Source organism: Lissotriton vulgaris, chromosome 5 (genome assembly GCF_964263255.1).
Source record: "Lissotriton vulgaris chromosome 5, aLisVul1.2, whole genome shotgun sequence".
Lineage (NCBI taxonomy): Eukaryota > Metazoa > Chordata > Amphibia > Caudata > Salamandridae > Lissotriton > Lissotriton vulgaris.
In genome coordinates, this window is record NC_141693.1 from 296,583,928 (window position 1) to 296,604,498 (window position 20,571).

At 43.3% G+C, this 20,571-nt stretch overlaps 1 protein-coding gene across 1 annotated transcript in view; it reads left to right on the forward strand.

The window, feature by feature from the left end:
• The window catches only part of LOC147710752 (ATPase family AAA domain-containing protein 3-A), a 554,267-nt gene that overhangs the window by 290,719 nt on the left and 242,977 nt on the right, over positions 1 to 20,571 (forward strand). The window lies entirely within an intron of this gene.

Sequence of the window (20,571 nt, forward strand, 5' to 3'; positions counted from 1 at the left end):
ATTATTGAGCCCCAGAGCGAAACCCATCACGGTTTGCTTAGCAGTCCCCAGTGGGTATCACTGCCACTGAAACCGCAGGTTATCCTCTGTGACCATGACCTGATCCATGCATTGCCTTATCTCTGCGCTCTTGAGCCAACCTGTGCACAGCATAGTCTTCGAGCTCTGAACTAATCCCGGTTCTTCACATCATCATCTAGCCTGGTGTTGATCCCATTCAGCCATGAGCGCATCTAGTCATATTACCATGATTGAGTATCTGAGTCAGCTCCATTGCATACCAACATCCATCATCAATTCCCAGAGATACTGTCTGAACACACAATTTCTTGCTCAATAAACATTTTGTCTCAATATGGGTGTTTGACTTCTTTACATGACCCTCTCACACCCCAGAAGAGACCTATCTTGCAGGGGGATTTTGTACTGTTCAAGGAGCTCTATAAATGCTGCAGTTAGGCCCCCTGAAGCCATAGAACCACTCCAGTGACCTTTGTTGTATAGAAATTGAATGTGTGTGAGAAATCTTACACACAGGAGACAGAAATTAGGATTGCTGACCCGTAAAAGTGAAATACGTTAGATTTGTGGGAGTTTGCTTGTACTCAACATTTATCTAAATACACGTTTCACAGAAGTTTACATCATTAACATGAAATATAACCTAATTAATCAAATTCGCAAATACATTGATTAAAACGTCGTAATATTAGTCTCAGTTGATACGTTGACTTATATGCGTTTCTGTGAATTGATTTAATCGTTTAAAGTTCATTCTGCCTTGTTATTTACACAAAAGCACAGGATTTTTCCACAGTCCACACTTGATTCGACCTTGTACAGCTGGTAATCATAGGGTTTTTTCAAAGCGAGATATATTTTTTATGGTAGCTATTAGTGTAAAGAATTGAAAAAAACTTTATGAAGTTTAATGAGTGATGAACAACAAAGTGAGTCACACTGATTTGTGACACTACAACAGGGAATACAATAGTTGCGAAAGAGATATAGTTCTCAAATAGTGAATAGAAGTGGAGGGGGGTCTACAGTGGCAGGAGGTGAGTGCACCTTTAGTCTTTCCAAATTATCACATCAATGAGCCTAACTGCTAGTCGGTACTTCATTATAAAACGAGGTAAATGTGCAATTAAGTTTACTTCCCTTCCTAATAAGAAAGGTGGCAGTCCAAGGAGTATTGATTGCTGAATATGTCTGCAATTTCTAGTTGTAACTTTGGTATATAAAGGCCTGGTTTTAGTTGTAGGGAAAAGGTGGGGTTACTGATTATCCTGTAATTTTACCTGCGAAGATGCCTGTGTATCCCGATGGACCGGTCTTTGGAGTTTGAGAATTAGTTTGTGTAAGAAAACAAGTGAAGGTTAAGTGGGTGAAAACAGAGCATGATAATGAGAAGAGAGATAAGTGTATGGTCCATACGTACCAACAATTCAAGTAAGGGAATGTCTGAAGGTTCCTCGTGGATTGAGCAGAATATTCTGTTATGCCTCCCTTTGGGGTTAGTCTAAATACGTCCTGAGTAACATCGCTATCTAGATATGTGCTGAAATCGGAGGAATGGTGGTGATTCGCTATCCAGTATTGGGATAAAGTCAAATGTGTCACAAAAAGTTACATGTTTGCCAAGTCGATTAGGGTGGTTGAGTATCATATTAAAGGAGCACCCAGAGTTTTGTTTTAACACCAAATTGGACATGTTCATCCTATCCGCTTCTGTTGCCCTGTCTTGTAGCATGTAACATGTGTAGTGTTATTCCATTAAGAACAAGGATTCCAATCCACCTGCTATAGAGTGTGCACTCTACATATTGCGATTTCACCAGAAGAATGGCAAAAGACAAAGGGATTTAGTGCTTCAAGCACATGAAACCCTGGAATGGGTTCTAGTAATAATTTCGGGGTAGGTCCAAGATCTTAGAATATGAGGAACCCATGGTGATGATAAGATAGTGGTTATTGTATGAAGTCAGTGGTTATTGTATGAAGTCAGTTGTTTTACATTCAATGAATGTTTAGTAATTCAGGTAAGGAGGTTGGTGTCGTGTTAACAGGAGGTAAATTATACTGTTACTCCCCCTAGAGAATCTATCTCAGCAGGTGCATTAGTATGCCTTCTGACAAATAAATGGACTAACATCTCCAGACCTTCATGAAAAGTCTTACTAGCCCTCATCAGGGATACAATAAACATACAAATGAAGCTGGAAGATATGTAATGGCAACCAGACTATTTGCCTCAGTCTTTTGATGTCACAAGTCTTCATGCTTCCATAAGGCATGCTCACTGGCTATCAGGAAGCACTGGTAACATGATGTGCTCACTATTAGAACTTGAGCAAAATTATATTTGATATGTTAGATTGTTGTCTTTGTAATAGCGTTTTTTTTCATTCAATAAATAACTTAAACTTCAAATAGAAAAGATAGCTGGTGATAGAAAATTTGCTCCGCCACACGCAAGTATTTTTTAATCGTGAATCAACTAGGGGATGATGCATTTTTACACAATATACTTTGTGATATTCTGGTTTCGATACATTGAGGATATTATATAGATTTATATATCTATATCTCTATATATCAAGGAGAACCGAATGTACTTGAACAATAGTTTGCCCACTTCATTCAAAATACCATAAACATCTGGCTCATGTCTTCTATCTCATGTCGTCAAGTGGTCTTCCTGGACCTCACAATATGTGCTGACAACAAAAAAAACTCCTAACTTAACTACACCAAAAAACAATAGCTGCCAGTTCCATTTTGGAAGCCCACTGTTGCCGCCCTCCAGCAACTGTTAAAAATGTCCCCATTGGAGGATTTCTGAAACTGGACATAATTGTATTGCGGATATGATCTATGAATATTCCATACAGGAAATCATACATAGGCTAGCAACACATAGATATGATACCGATCAAGTGCACTGCACAGCAAACGCAATAAAAAATATTTAAGAGAAAATAAATCTGAAAGAGACTTCTAGCTGCAGATTCCTTACCTTTGAATTTCCCAGGCATCAGGCTGGATCTGGAAACTTTTGTTGAGCAATACCCTTTGCGTGCGAAGTCGGCTGGCTCCATTCGGCTCCACATGACTTCGTCGGTAGCGTCGGTTATGACGTTACAGTGCCTATATAGGCATGACCCAGGCCTGCAGACGTCCGTTCTTTTCTTTCTGTGCCAGTTAAGCTCCGATCCTGGAAGAGCTAGCCCTCTTCCGCTTTCTGGTAGGCTTTTTCTCGACTTTTGTCGAAAAATTTGTGGAATCGACTTTGTGTGTGAGGGATGTCTTCGAGGAAGACCTGTTTCAAACCATGTGTGACTTGTTCCCGTATGATGCCGGTTACCGATCCCCACCGCGTATGTCTTTTGGTTTCTCGAGTGCAACCACAATACGAAGTCGTGTTCGGACTGTCTGGCGATGGCTCCGAAGACCTTGAGGGCGCGTGTAATTAAGTTACTCGCGGCCCGGCAGTCGACACAGTCAAGTGAGACTCCAAGGAGGTCACGGTTCCGTTTGAAGAAGAGGAGGTTGCTGACCGCTCCAGGTGCCCTAGATCATCTTCCTTTCATTCAAGGCCCTCTGGACACCCTGGGAAGAGGCACAAAACGAAGTCCAAGCGGACTTTGTCTTTACTACAACTGGCGTCTGTTGTCGAAATAGGCAAGAGCTCAGATGTGCTAGGCACGGTTCTGCGGAGTCGTAGCCAGAGTCGACTTCACACCTCCCCCCCCCTTTCCAGGAGCTGGAGTGACTCCCGCTCAAATAAAATAATTTTACGAGGCCATGTGCTACGTATTTGAGCAGAACGGCCCAGCTGAAGACCCTTCAGGCCCCGTGGGGTCGGAAGGAGCACCATTGGGTTCTACCGAGTGGACTCCAGCTACAAGGCCGGTAAGGCCTCAGGGATCCTATCTCGGATCTGGTTCGACCCTAGTCGTGCCAACGTGACCATCCCAGTGTCGAGCCCGGAGTTGGTGCCTGCAAAGTCACTGATGCCGGTCGGTGGCGCAAGCCCCATTCTCATCCCCAATGATACTGAGCCGGAACCGCTTCAATCAACGCCGATTCCAACGTCGACAGAACCAAGAAGTTCTATGTTGTCGCCTGAGCACTTGGAAGACATGCTAGGCTCAGGAGAGAATGGGAAAGGTCTGGGGACCCTCTTGAGAACCAGGAAGTCTTAGAGGAGAATTTGTACTGGAATGGGGAACTTTGGGAGGCCAGTGGTCTGGATACTTCCCCAGATACTGGCATGTTCTCACCTCCTATGGTGGCTGAAGAGGAGGGAGTGTCCAATGCCATGGTGCTAAAGAGGGCAGGAGCTGCCCTCTGTGCAAATCAAGTCAAGTCATGTCAAGTCAGGGGCATTTGTATAGTGCACAAATCACACCCGGAGAGTCTCATGGCGCTTGCAGATGGCTCTGACAAGAGGACAGGACGGCTAGTTTGCAAAAAGCCAGATCTTTAGCTCCTTACGGAAACAGCCGTGTTCTGGAATGATAAGGAGATGAAGGGGCATTTTATTCAACGAATCAGGAGCTAGAAAAGAAAACGTGCGTCCGCCGTTTCTGGAAGTTTGTATTCTTAGAGGTGTCAGTAGGAATTAGTTGCTAGATCTAAGTTTTCTTTGAGGCTGATACCATCTTAGTTTTTATGACCAGTATCCAGGGCCTCTTTCATACATGTGTCTATGAGCCAGGCATACAGTTTTAAAAAGGATTTGCTTTTTCACCGGAAGCCAATGCAGGCTTCTCAGGCACGTAGCTGATGAAGTTCTTCGCGGGAGGTTGAGAACTAGCCGAGCCGCCGTGTTCTGAAGAACCTGGAGCCTGCTCAAGTGGTGTTCATTTATGGAGGATAAAAGCGCATTCCCGTAGCCAATTCTGTTTATGACTAGAACCTGGATTAGAGGTTTCTGGGCCTGGGCGGGAATCCATTTGAAAATCTTTCTCAAGCTACGCATTAGTCCGAAGCAGGTGCCTATGATGTAATTGGTTTTGTTTTCCATAGACAGTTTATTGTCCATGTAGAAACCCAGATTCCGAACTGATTCCTTCGACACTGGACAGCTGCCTAACTTTGTTGGCCACCCGTCATGAGCCCAATGTTCTGCCGCTTTGCCGAAAAGCATGATTTCTGATTTGCTGCCATTTAATTGGAGGTGATTGGTGTTCATCCATTCCTCGACATGAGTAAGGCAGTTTTTGAAACGTTGTTTGGTTTCATTCGGATCGGGGCCCAGCGTGGCTAGGATCTGGGTATCGTCGGCATAGGACAGAACATCGAAGCCATAGGTTCTAATCACTTTGGACAGTGGGGTCATATAGATATTAAAAAGTGTTGGGCTCAAAATAGAGCACTGTGGAACACCCATCTTAACAGGTCTTTCGCCTGCTCTGTTTTTGTCAATCTGGACCGCTGTTGTGCGATCGGATAGGTAGCTGGAAAACAATTTTAGGGCGTTTCCTCTGACACCAATCTCCCACAGCCGTTGAATTAGAATGCGGTGGGGGATGGTGTCAAAGCCCGCAGATAGGTCGAGCAGGATGAGGATGGTTGACTGACGTTTATCCAGTGCCAGTCTGATATTATCGGCACCCTCGACCAGCGCAGTTTCCGTGCTGTGTAGTGCCCGAAAACCAGATTGCGACGGGTCCAGGAGACTGTGATTTTCGAGGTGACTCACAAGCTGTTTATTGACAAAGGATTCAAGCATTTTTCCAAAATATGGAAGTAATGAAATGGGCCGATAATTGAGGAGAACGTTAGGGTCGGCCGAGGGCCATGAACTAATCTTCTGACTGAGTGCTTCAAACTGGGGCTTCCACTTCCGAACCCCTGTTGCCCTTTAACGAGGTACTTACGGACGTCCTTCTAGGAACTTGTTCCTAACCTAGCACAGGGGCTCCTGTGAATTGGAAGATTGTACACCGCCATCGCCCAGGTGCGGGCAACTCAAAGTTCCTCAGCCAACACCCCACCCCAGAGAGTTTGGTTGCCCAAGCATCTACGTCCCAAAGTGCATTCCCTTCCGCCCCTCCGGTTAGGGAATCCAAGAGGTTGGATTAATTTGGGAAGAAAATGTTTTCTTCCTGCAGCCTTGCATTGCGGTCGGTAAATACTGGATGCTTATTGGGCCATTTCTCCCATTCCCTTTGGGAGACGGTCGTGCAAGTGCTGCCACAGGTCCCGGTGGAGGCCCGGGGTGAGCTCTCCCAAGCTGTCAAAGACAGGAGGGATGCAGCACAATTCACAATTAGTTGTGGATTTGTTACAACCGATTCATTGGGCAGATCGATTTCAACAACGGTGGCCCTGAGACACCACGCCTGGCTTCGTACCACTGGCTTCTCGGGTGATGTCCAAGCGAACTTGATGGACATGCACTTCAATGGAACCTACCTTTTTGGGTAAAAGGCAGACTTGCCCCTGATTAGGTTCAACGACTCTCGTGCTACGGCCAGATCCTTGGGCCTTTCCTCTACTCCTTGTGGTCAGTCTTCTTTTTGTGGCAATTGAAGGGGTTTACAGCCGCGTCAGCCCTACCCTAGCCACCGTCCCGCAAAGACTGCCCAAGCAGTGCATGGACATGGTGCATTCGATCTCAGAATGGAGGCCAGAAGTAGTCTACCACACTGCTCCCAGCAGCCGCAGCCCCCAAGCACCTCCTAGGCTGATTCTGCGGGACCACACTACTCCAGTTAGTGGGAGAATTCATCATTCTCTTCCCCCCACTGGAGCTCCATAACATCGGACAAGTGGGTCTTGCAGATCGTCCAGGATGGCTATTCTCTGCCTTTCCTTTCTTTTCCTCCTACTATTCTGCCAAGTCAGGAACGGCTGACTGAGGATCATTTAAAATTTCTCCAAGAGGAAGTTAGAGCTCTTTTGGCCAAGGGAGCTAGAGTAAGGGTCCCAGTTTCAGAAGTAGGCAGTGGCTGTTATTCTTGCTACTTTCTGATTCCAAAGAAGAACAAGGGGCTACAGCCCATTTTAGAACTTTGGGCAGCCAATCTCTTCCTCAAAAAGGAGAAATTCAAAATGCCCACTCTGGTTCAGGTCTTGTCTGCCCTAGACCAGGAAGACTGGATGGTAGCGTTGGACCTGCAGGACATGGAATTTCACATTCCCATCCTGCTGGGCCACCGGCGTTACCTGCGTTTCAAGGTAGACTGTGTGCACTTTCAGTTTGCCGTGCTCTCCTTTGGCCTTACCAGTGCCCCTCGGGTGTTCACCAAGGTGATGGCTGTGGTCGCAGCACATCTGTGCAGGTTAGGGGTGTCGGTCTTTCCCTTCCTCGCCGACTAGCTGTTGCAGTCCTCCTCATCCCAGGCAGTCGTCTCCCACCTTCAGACTACGGCGAGCCTCCTGCATTCGCTGGGGTTCTCTGTAAACATGCCGAAGTCACACCCAACTCCTTCTCAGACACACTCTTTCATCGAAGCTGTTCTGAAAACAGTGCAGTTTTGGGCTTATCCTCCAAAGCAGCGAGTCCTGGATATTCAAGTTGTGATTCCGATATTTCAGCCTCTATCCTGGATTTCGGTGAGAACGACTCGGAGACTGGTGGGCCTATGGCCTCCTGCATCCTGTTGGCAAGGCACGCATATGCAGGCTCTGCAGTGGGACTTGAAGTTCCAATGGGTACAGCATCGGGGAAACCTCACCGACATGTTTCAGATCTCGGAAGGAACTGCGAAAGATCTGCAGTGATGGTTAAGGAACCGTGATTGGGTCAACCGCAGACCCCACTCCCTTCCCCAACCAGATATCACAGTCGTGACAGATGTGTGTCTCTGGGATGGGAGGCCATCTGGTAGAGGTGGAGATCAGGGAACACTGGTCTCCGGCGGAGTCTGAGCGCCACATAAATTTATTGGAGCTCCGAGCGATTCGTTTGGCATTAAAAGCATTTTTTCCCTTTGTCAAGGGGAAGCTAGTGCAAGTGTTCATGGACAACACCACCGCCATGTGGTACTGCAACAAGCACAGCGGGTGGGGTCATGGGCCCTTTGTCGAGAGGCCCTGCGTCTCTGGACATGGCTGGGACAGCAGGGCATAACCCTAGTGGTTCAACACCTGGCAGGTTATCTGACTGCCAGGGCATACTAGCTTAGCCGTCAATGCCTAGCGGATCATGAGGGGCGTCTCCTGTCAGAGGTGGCGCAAGGTCTCTTTCAGCAGTGGGGAGAACCGTGGTTAGGTTTGTTCGCCTCCAAAGAGAACTCGCAGTGTCCGCACTACTGGAGCACTGGCGTTTCCAAGGCGCTATCGATCGGCGATGCTTTTAGTCACGAGTGGAGCTCAGGCCTGTTGTACGCCTTTCCGCCCATACCGCTCTTACCCAGGGTTCTGAAGAAGATCAGGAGCGACTGGGCCCAAGTTATTCTTGTGGTTCCAGACTGGGCGAGGAGAGTTTGGTATCCAGAGCTTCTGAGAATGAGTGTCGATCCTCCAATCAGGCTGACCCTTCGGGAGGATCTTCTGTCCCAGCAGCAGGGAAAGGTTCTCCACCCGAACCCGTCAACTCTGCGCCTCCATGCGTGGAGATTGAGTGGCGACAGTTGATAGCCTTTGAACTTCCTCCCGAAGTCTGTAACATTATTCTGGTGGCCAGGCGGCCCTCCACTAAGACGGTATAAGCCTGCTGTTGACAGAAATTTGTATGCTTTACAGAAAGACCCATTGACCCTCTTTCTGCTTCTCTTTCTACTGTCCTTTTATTCATTCTAAACCTTTGCCCAGCAGGGCTCTGCCTTGGAAACTGTCAGGGGTTACCTATCTGCTCTTTCTGCTTTTTTTGCGGCTGCCAGACCAATCCTCTCTCTTCAAATCTCCAATTGTAAATTGATTTCTAAAGGGGCTGGCTCACTTATTTCCTCCCACACCCTTTGTTATGCCGCAGTGGGACCGTAATTTGGTCCTCACTTACCTGATGTGTGCTCCCTTTGAGCCTTTGCACAATTGTCCCCTCCAGCTGTTGACAATCAAGACAGCCTTCTTAGTCGCAATTATATCGGCACGGAGGGTGAGTGAGTTGCTGGTGTTATCCAGCTTGCCTCCTTATCTTATGTCCTTACCGTACAAGGTTGTACTTCGCACCAGGGTATCCTTTTTGCCAAAGGTTGTGACCCCATTCCTTCTGGGTAAGTGCATCACTTTACCCACCTTCTTTGCTCCCCCACATCCCTCTAAGGAAGAGGAGCGTCTGCACCAACTGTACCCAAAAAGGAGTTGTCGTTCTACCTTGATCGCACAAAAGAGTTCCGGGTAGATGGCCAACTCTTTGTGGGAGTACGTGGGTCAAAGAAGGGAAGGGTAGTGCAGAAAAGGATCATCTTTCACTGGGTCGTTCTCTGCATCAGTAGTTGTTATGCCTTGGCAAAGAAGCACCCCCCTGAAGGATTAAGAGCCCATTCCACCAGGGGTAAGGCTACAACTGCGGCCTTGGCTCGGGGTGTCCCAATCCAAGACCACTATCAGGCACACATTTGCAAAACATTACTGCCTTGATGGGCAAGTACACAGTGATGTACATTTTGCCTGTTCAGTCCTGCAAGACTTTTTAGGCTAGGGTGTGAGTCCGCAACCCACCAACGGGATAGTATTGCTCGGGTATCTGATTCAAAGGTAAGCAATCTGCAGCTAGAAGTCTCTATCAGATGAACAAGTTACTTACCTTCAGTAACACATTATCTGGTAGAGACACTATCTAGCTGCAGATTCCTTACAGTCCCACCCATGCCTCCCGGCTTTGCGGACTGATATTGTAAGGCTAGGGTTGTTCCGCTTATTCAGGGCCCTAGTTGTGGACACAACTACGTCAGTCACTTTGTGGAAAGTACGAAAAGTATTGACGTCCGCGCGCCTGGGTGGCGCCTATATAGGCACTGTTACGTCCTAACTAACACTTCAGCCGCCGTCACTCGGAGCCGAATGGAGCCACCCGACGTCATGCGCGAGGGTTTATTGCTCAGCAAAAGTTCCTGGATGCAGCCTGACACCTGGGAAATTCAAAGGTAAGTAATCCACAGATAGATAAAGCCTCTACCAGATAAGGCGTTACCGAACGTAAGTAACTTGTTCTTCCTAACTAACTTGCAGAAGCATAAACAATAGTTGGAACAAATCTGATTCATCACAGCATTTCACAATGGATGTCTTCATAGTAAATCATAAATAACAAACCGGAATTACCTCCAAATTATCCCCACCTTCAAATAAACTATACCACTCAAACCACAAGTTGGTGTCCAAAGAGCAAACAACCTGAAAGAATCCCTATATGTCGGTCTGAGTTTATTGACCAAATACAACCATCAAAAATAATCTTTCCTAAATTTTTGGGATCCACTCATGCCACAATTATTCAATGTGCAAGTTTGGGACCCACAAAACTACTGACTGCAAATTCGGAAACATGCCTAAATACAAGATGCATAATTAGTTCAGCTGCAATTAAAACTTTGTTCCTTACCTGGTAAAGTACCCATGTGAACAGGCACATGCTACAGGCGTAGTACTTTACACCCTCGAGAATAATATTCAGGGGCATTACAGAAACACCAGCAAAAAAGGCAAGGCTACTCTCTGATAAATTCTCCCATACCTTTAACAAACCAGAATCATCCCCTCTTTTGGCATAGAGCCCAATACTATTCCATCAAGAGGAGGTGACTGAGACTTATCACTGAGAAAGTGAGTTGATATTATGACTGGACTCTGTGAGACATGGACTGAACAGGGGGGCTGAATGTACTACTGGCAGCTTTAATGGAAAGCACTTAATTTAACAGTTGCCTAACTTCCCATCACTGGAGACATTCTCTTTCTTTTCTAATGCTCTTTCCAATAACGTACCCATTATTGTCTGTCATACCTCCCACATCTAAACTACTATTAGCTTAAAGACCTAATATCATAATATTATATAATCCTGTGAATCCAGTGCATGAATTTGACCATCACTCAAAGACTACTAAGTATTATGCCCTAGAACAGAGGTCTCACACCTTTTCTGTAGCAAGAGCTTCTTTTCTTCAATGAAAGTAATTCCGGGCTACTAATATTAATTGTGTTGTAGTAGTGACCACAGCAGACAAGATTACATTAGTGGCCACCCCATTCAGAATTGTCAGCAGTGACCACCTCTCTGCATCAGGCAGGGTTGACCGAACTAAAGTGAAAAAAGGCTAGCAATATGGAATGTCTGTACATGGGTAATACTTAACAGCCATAGCTGCGATGCTAGGAAAAAAAATCAAATATAGGAAAAAAAATCAAAAACGCGGAAGTAGAATCCTTGTCTACTCACTATCAAATCATATGTTTACAGGAGACATGGGAAACGGACGCTTTCTTTCTACAAAATTACAAAGGATACTACGTACCAGCCATTAGATATTCCAAATTTGGACGTCCTTGTGGGGGTCTGGCAATATTCATTGGGGCTGACTTGCAAACTTTGCATAAACAGCTGGACACAAATAACGCAAACATACAAGCAGTTAAGGTAACATTTGCAACCGGTGAGCAAAAAAACAGGAATACGTTAATAATACTTAACATATATATCCCACCAAACCAGTCATCTCGCAAGAACATAAGCGTCGCAATAGTAACATTTCTACTGGAACAAATAGTACTTGACCCGTCTGCGAATATTCTAGCTACAGGGGACTTTAATATAAACTTGCTGATTCAAATGACACGGGACGATTTTATCTACTCTCAAAATTATGAATGGTCAATCCCCGAACAAGTTCTAGACCTCAGCATAAATACCAAACAAAACCCAATCGGAAAAAACCTACTGATGGACCTGGAAGCCATGGGTCTCCGAGCACTAAATGGCAGGTTCCCAACCGATCAGCCCGCTGGCTGGTCATTCCGCAACCATGAATCAAAATCAAGAATAGACTTTACATTACTGTCAATAGACATTTTTGATAAAATTGGTTCCTATAGATTAAAACAAGTTATCGAGAGTGACCACAGCCAGCAAATATTGGAAATTTATTTGTTGTTATTGTTATTGTTATTATGGGTTTATATAGCGCCGGGTCACCTACAGGTCTCAGGGCACTTTGACCACAGAACATAACATCCAGGAGAGAGAGAAGGTGGAATTTTTTGGAACTGCCAAAAAACCATACCTATTTAACTACACAAGGTCAGATCTGTACAATTAACCATAGGAAACTCATTTGGAAACCGGATAAAAAATATGTGGTGGAAAAAAAAGCCCAAAAATTGGTACAAGAATGCTTTAAGGATCATCCGAGCGAGTCTATACTTATGCATTGGGAACAGTTCACCCAGAAAGTAGTTAAATTGGATGAAAGTACTCCGACTTGCAGGAAATCCAACCTAAGGAGGAAAACAAATAGAGATACTAATATTAATCTTCCGTATACCATTAAAAAAGTTAGGCGAACTCGCAACACACTGAGGAAACAGCTAACTAGGTTACCAGCTAACGAGGAAGTTAGAAAGCAACTTAAAAGTGCGAACAGTAGTTTGAGGAAATTACTGTGGTCTGAAAAAAACTTAAGGCAGCAGGTCTTGTGGGCAAAACTCTATCACGCAAGTAACCAAGCGAATTCCAGAGAATTTTGGAAAATAATTAATGCCATAAACAGACCTAACAATCATGTGATAGCGTCACCAATATCAGAGGAGGACTGGGTAAAATTCCTAAAAAAGACCTTATATGTCGAAGAAGATCTCTGCTCTCAGGATGTCAATCATACAGGGATCACTGAGAGGGAACAGGAAATTGATCTGGAGAAAAACTTCACAGAGTGCGAGGTAGCCAATTTAATAAAGAGACAAAAAGACGGAGCACCGGGACCAAACGGTATTCCATTTGCAGTCTATAAAGAGGACCCTGCCCTATGGGCTACCTATCTGACAATGGTATTTAACGAAGTTATCCAATCAGGGCACATACCGGTATCCTGGAGAGGGTCACTAATATCACCAATTTACAAAAAGGGTAATTGGCAACTACCTGAGAACTATCGTTTGATCACTCTCCAGGACACGGATGCCAAGCTATTTGCGGGCCTCTTATTATTATCTCTCTCTAATTGGGTCAAAGAAAAGCTAATATTACCCCCAAATCAAACCGGGTTCATTAAAGGCTTAGGAACCTCTACTAACATTTTAATCCTATCAGTTTTAACGGATAAAGCACTTTTAGCTAAACAGTCCCTCTATTTTTGTTTTGTTGATTTTAGATCGGCCTTCGATCTTGTTAATAGGTCCCTACTATGGAGAAAACTTGTTGATTATGGTATCCCGGGCTCATTACTGACCCTCATCAAACTACTGTACTCTGAAACCTGGGTCAGGGTGCGGCTCGGTGACGGCCGATCACTATCTAAAAAAATACCGGTGACACGTGGTCTCAAGCAGGGTTGTGTCCTTGCACCATTACTTTTTAACTTATTCATAGCCGACCTCTCTGAATCATTGAATGAAGTTAACTCACATCCACCGAGGCTAGCGGGAAAACAAATGTCGAATTTGCTATATGCAGACGACGTGGTGTTGATGAGCCACACAAAAGTAGGACTGCAAAGACTGATTGACCGATCACTCAAGTATGCAAAGGATAACCAAATGGTAATAAATGAGTCAAAAACAAAAATAATGGTAGTCACACGGAGCAGAAGACAAAAAAATAAATGGATGCTGGGACAAACCCAATTAGAACAAGTTGATAGCTATCGGTATCTTGGTGTCCTATTTAACGAGAGCGGAAGTTTTCTCCCCCAAAAGAAGGATATCTCTAGGAAAACAAATAGCTTGGTTGCCGCATTTAGAACCATACAAAAGAAAGTAACAGCCTTGACATATGGTCCTTTATTAAAAATCATATCTGCCAAACTACTACCAACTCTAACATATGGTGCCGAAGTCCTAAATGGGAAGGATGCGGAGCTAATTAACAATGCAGTGGCAAAAACATATAAAATTCTTTTCAACCTACCATGTAACGCTTCACAGGCACAAATAAGGCTGGAGTTTGGGATAAATAATCAGCTTTATGCCCGGCAAGGCCAAATTTTAAAAGTATGGAACCGGGTAAAAAATGACCAGGTTAATCAATTGTCACAAACATTATGGAAAGAAGTAAGAGACAATAGGAAACTTCAAGCCTGGGTATACTTAAACAAAGCAAAAGAAGATTTTGGATTAACATCAATTTGGGAAAATACTATCACCCAGGAAAGTTTTAAAAAAACAATTAATAAGCTGGTCATTAATTTATCACTGCTAAAAGACAAAGAACTACTTGTAAAAAGAAAACACTCCTGGCCAATTGTAAACGATTATAAGAAAAAACAAGTCCAGAAGTATCTAGAAACTCCTTGGTCTGTCCAAAGTAAGCGAACATTTATTAGTGTGCGCTTTGGTCTATGGCCAGGTTTGTGTCATCTTCCACCGTGGAAGTTAAATGAAGGAAATATGATCTGTAGATTGTGTAAAGGAGGACAAGAAGATATGTTGCATCTTTTATGTTTGTGTCCTGCTATAGAAGTAGAAAGGAAAGTAATCCTCAGGCGGTTATTCAATGCTAGAGGTGTAAGAACTTGTAGACAAGCTCTAATGGCGTGCTTAAGCACGAACGATCTACTAATGAACTCCGCTTTTGTAAAATTTTTATCTGTGATTACAAAAGGCCTTAAGGCAAATCTTATTTAGAGTTCAGCTTTTTAGAAGATTAGTAAAATTATCTGTTTATGCTCTTAAACTTTTTATTGTTGAAGCTATTTTTTTTGTTTCTTTTTTCTTTTAAAGTGTACTTTTTTGTAAGATTTTAATTAATCAAACAAATAAACTTAAACTTAAACTTAAAACTCATAGCTGCGATGCCCCTGGAATAAAGGTCACAATACATCTCACCAATGGCACATAATTTATCACTCAAATATTTGCTTTATATATCACATAACTTGTATTGGTAAAGTGCAAGTTCACAGTGAATAGCATTTTGGCATTGAAATAACATGTTTATTCATGGGCAACTCAGTGGTTGGATTGGTTGAATTAGAAATTGAACTGGAAATTCAACCATTTTTCTCCAAATATCAGATGATGAGGTCTAAAAATACAAACATTTGTGTCTTGAATCAAACGTTTTCATTTTGGTATACACACCTGAATTCAACCAAGCAAAAGCTTCTAATTTTGTAGGCTGGGCTACATTCAGGAGAGCTACTTACAGTTAGTTCGAGAGCTACCAGCAGCTCACGAGCCACTTGTTGGAGAAGTTTGCCCTTGATTATATGGTTTTGAATGGACCCTTATTTGAGAATAGAGGTACAAGCAAAACTATCCTACTTTGCTTAAAAATTGCTAAACATGAAGTCTGGTCCCAAATGACAACCAGAATGAAGTCCTGTTATTTTGATCCTCAGGCGTTGTTGTGATAACCCATGGCTACTAAACCTTTTGTCCACTAAGGTGCTCATATAATTTAATTCCTTTTGACTCTATTGTCCAATTGTTGCAATATCAATATGTGGGTTGCACATTATTTAGCAGGATGACCAGAATCTCATGTTTTTAATAAATAACCCAATACAAGCATGATAATACTTGATAACGCACCTGTTGGAACTGACCCACTCGGACACTTAATGATAGAATGCTGTACCTTTTGTTATCATGACACGAACCTACCCTCTAGAACAGTCATTGAACGCAAAACATTTGACCCCATACAATAGCAGTTGTCTTATCCCCACCATTTAACCCTTTCGATGCTGATGACGAGCTCAGCTCGTCATCACCCACGGGTGTCGTGTGCTGATGACCAGCTGAGCTCGTCATGGTGCCACTAAAATGGCATTTTCCAGCACAGGGGGGGGGAAACGCCCAGCAGCCATGTGGTTAAACATATTTTAAAGATGGCCGACCGTCCCAGGACAAATTACTATTACCCATACTGGGTCAGGGTTTTGAGGTGCTAAATTCATCTTTTGCTTCCCAACTGGTGAAATAGCAGTATGTAGCTCTGTAACATCCTGGTTTTTATTGGAGTACCCTTGTACAAGTAATATGCTACACTAGATCGTACTGAAAGTTGATGAGATAAAACGTATCCAATCCAGGATTAAAATATCATTTTGGGGATCGCCTTGACGATGTTTTCCAACTGTCCTCACTTACATAATGCTTGATTTTCATGATGCTTACCAACCGCACCCCACTTACATAATACTTGATTTTATGTGCCATAATAGACCTTATTGCAATACCAAATAACTAATCTTTCCATTCCTCTGATTCCTAAACATTACAAGATGGTGGAGCTACTAGAAACCTAATAGAATCCACATATAGTCAACATAGATTATGGCTGACCCTCTCCTACCCATTAAATTCTGTGGCAATCTTAACCATAGTGATGCAACAGGCACTCCCTTGCTGTCAGACCTAAACATTCAGTCTGTGCTGTTCAAAACCGAGAAAGCATCCTTTCAATGATTTATCAAAATGCTTTAGAGTCTCTTTAAATGATCAAATGGAATTCAGGAATTGTAGACACTTAAAACAATGTTTATAAGCTCATTCTCCATGAGTAACAAACATTTTATTGTTAAAAATTCACAAAATTCGCTGCATTCAAATAATCAGTTCCCAATACATTTGCTACTTCAGGGGTCATTTTTCTTTAAAAAAAAGCAAAAGGTTGCAATCTCTTCAGTGAATTAGCACCATTAGCACTCTAACACCATCATACTTCGAGGCCCTATGTATATTGCTCTCTTCACTATGTCTTGATGTATTCTTTACCCAAACTTTCATATTTGCCTGCTGGTATATGTTTTAGGCAATACTGAAAATGGAAAATTGTAGCCGGCAGAGTAATTTTACCATGTACGATCCACTCAGCTGGTTTCTCTGCCACTGTGAATGATAATTTGTCCAGTTTTTAAATGCTCCGCACCGAATAGTCTTCTCCCCTTTGTGCCAGTTTGCTCTGCTTATCAGTGAGATTGAATTCTGAAAACAGTGACGTAGTGTTGATTAAACGCCAAGGCACATAGACTGCATGCAAGTTTTGTAGCGTATAGCCTAATAGCACGATAGAACGTAACTGAGACTGACCATGTTGCAACATGACCAAGTCTTGTTCCATGATGTCTATAGCAGAAGACACAATGCTGTCCAATGAATATATCCTGGACGACAGTCGTTAACACATTGTCTACTACAGAGAGAGATTTCTCTAAATTAATATGATCAATTTCTCGTATTCGTTCTGCAGTCTCTGCTTGGGTAATCTTCCATGTTGCTTTATAAGCAGCATAGATACCGGCATATATGAAACGTTTTTGACAAGGTTTTCTTGGTCCTAGCAAGAATTCCCTAAGGTCTGCGCCATCTTTAAGTAAAGATAAGTATTGTTTTACATCATCAAGTGTAGATTTCTGTTGCCAATCAACGCATAGTTTACCTACACTGTATGATGTTACTACCCCTGCTTGCTGTCTTTGAACATATCTTTGGTCTGACCTATTGATGGTGAAACCCTGTCTTTTGTTCAGGAATCGATCTTGACAGTTGTTTGTGTCTGTGGACCAGAGCAACCATTTTTTTCAATCTGCATCTGATCTGTTGTGATGCAAAATATTATGTACTTTGACCCACCCCGTGTTGTGCTATTACTTGCAGGTATAGGTATGGTTGGTGTGTTCATGTCTTTGATCTTGGCTAACCCAAGGCAAGACGTTTGTTGGACAGTGTCATTCAAAAACATAATTTACTCAGGAATGATACAGGCTCAAAACAAAGCTTCCACCCCCTGCACTTGCCAATCTTTTTGTACCCCAGACAGATTTTGTCGCAATGTTGTCTTTCCAAAAAGTCGAAACCCTGTCTAGACAGTTGGGCATTAAAGGCTGCAGAATAAATCTGTTTTGTATTGTTTAACATACTTTTCATTCCTATTTTGTTCACATTTTTAAAGTAAAACGTTTCTGGATTTGACCAGTTGAACCCTGAAAAATATGGAAACTTCATTGCCAACGTTTTTGAGCTACCTCTTGGGGGTGTAGGACAATGTTCCCATTGGTTAGACAGAAATACATTTCTAGGCATTGCAGATTTGTTCAAGAAATGACCATAATGGTTATAACACTACATTTGTTCATGGTCTGATCAACCCTCTATATAGTCATGATTTGTGAATACTGCAGACATCTCTAGATCAGATATCATGTTATTAACAGTCTCGAAGTCCCAATCATCAGAAAAGGTACTAGAGGTAATAAAGTCACTTAATGACATCTTGAATAGTGTGGAATCTTCAAGAGCGTTGACTGGCCAAAACTTTCATATTCTGTTTTGTCCCAAACTATACCATCCTGTATAGGGACAGCTGTGATGTTCACCGTTGACAAGTCTCTTGTTTCTCGATGGGATGATTTGTGTGGCTGGAGAAGTAAGTTCACTCTTTTACTTGCTGTGTCCATTTTAATATATCTTCCATTTATCCGCATTTCCAGAGTAATTACCAGAGCTAACCAAAGTAGAAAGAAAAAATATTCCCAAAGCAATCCAAAGTTCAATCCATGGTGAAACCAGATAAGTCTTTTCCAGGTGATGAAAAAATTCTGTTGCTTGTTCTTTCAAAGTTCTTTGTGCTGGCGTCATTTCAGGTTCACTGGGATCTTCAGAAAACGTATCGAAGTTAATGAAATAGCCAAAGACAGTTCTGTCAATGGTTGGAATTGCATCCGGATTTGTTGAAATCGCTGGAACCACTTGATTACTTGTTACTTCGTTGTTGACAGGTGTATCAGGTCGAACTGTTATTTGGGTCTCAAGAGGTACCAGTTCCATAGCTTTGTTGCTTAGTCCTTCATTTCTCACTGTAGAATCTTTAAAGGTGATGAGTCTCTCAGTTTGAACCTCTTGGATTGTAGCTAGAGGAGTGCACATCTCTCCTTTTTACCAGCAAGGGGTGGTAGTAGCACTGTTCTTGATCCGTTGATTGCGAGGATAGGTACTGGTTGTCTGTAAGAAGACCCAAATTCCTTCTAGTCCGTGATCTTTTCTCTAACTAGTTCCTCATGCTTTGGGATCCAGACAGGCCTTGCTGGTACGGCTGGCTTTTCCCCAGTGGTGGTTGGCTTCAGGAACACGTTGCTTTGTTTCGATCTTAGTTCATTTAAGTCCTGTAAAACAGCCAAACGATCTTTGATATCAAATTTCTTATTTTCCACCACTGTTCCATGACAATCAAGGTCCGGAACCAACATTCTTGTCCCACATAGGACCTCATATGGAGTGACACCCCTAGAGAACTTCTTGGCAAATTGTTTAATGCACGTTAAACCCCATAAAGATGTTTGACCCACCCATCACCCGAACCTAATACCCTAGCTGTTATAGATTGTTTTATGTCCCAGTGTTTTCTTTCCACAACAGAATTTCCCTCAGGATGGAAAGGAGAAGAATACCGCAATGCTACCCCCAAACTGGCCATGGCTTCTTTGTAAGTCCGAGAGCTAAACGCAGGGCCCTGGTCAGAGTGTAGTGTGCCTATTGCGTATGTGTCGATAAAGACTCGCAAATCTGTTATAACAGTTCGAGCGTCAGCCGAGCGCTGAGGCCACATCCAAAGGAACCTTGATTTAGTGTTTGTGAGACTGCATTCATCCATAAGGACGCCTGCATGTAGAGAGTCTAATGCTGTCTACCAATGGTGTCTGAACTGGGCTGGCTATGTTATAGTCAGGTGTCTGGTCGCATTCCGTGCTGCGATCTCTATTGCAGTCTATGCAGTTATTGATGAACATGTGAATCAGTGTATTCATTCCTGGCCACCAATACATCTCTTTTAAAGTTACTATTGTTTTAGAGATTCCCTGATGTATCAGACCCTCTCCCAGATGAGCTTCATAATTCAAAGCTGTCCTACGTTCCATGTTTGGAATGACCCTATCCCCCACTCCAGGGATTCGAGCAAACTGAACGCTGTTCGCATCAATTATATATGAGTGGACACTTTTTAGGTAACGCTGCACCGCTGCCTTTGCTTGAAGCATTGACAGCCAGTATTATTTCACTGTCTATTTTTGTTTTTGACCGAGCGATTGCACAGCTCCCTTTGCAGCTTCATCAGCCAATGAATTCCCTTCAACGTGAACTCCATCACGTTGATGACTCAGCGTGTGTATCACGTTAGTGTTTTGTAGTCCGTTTCGCAACTGAACTACTTGTTCCCAAAGCGTTTTGTGCTTGATTGTTCCACCTTTTGCATCTTTAAAACCGTTTTGAAGCCAAATCTGTAAATATTAATTGTAAGATTGAACACAGTAAAAAGAATCGCACACAATGAGTTTGGGGAATTCGCGATCCATATTTTCAAGTGCCATTATGAATGCTTGTAGTTCAGCTCTCTGAGCTGTACAGTCTCCTAGAAATTGCGTTTTGTGACCATAGTTCTGAATTTGCCATCGCGCATACGACCTGCAACGATGGCGCATGCTGCACTTTAAGCTTGTATACCCCCTGTAGCGGGTT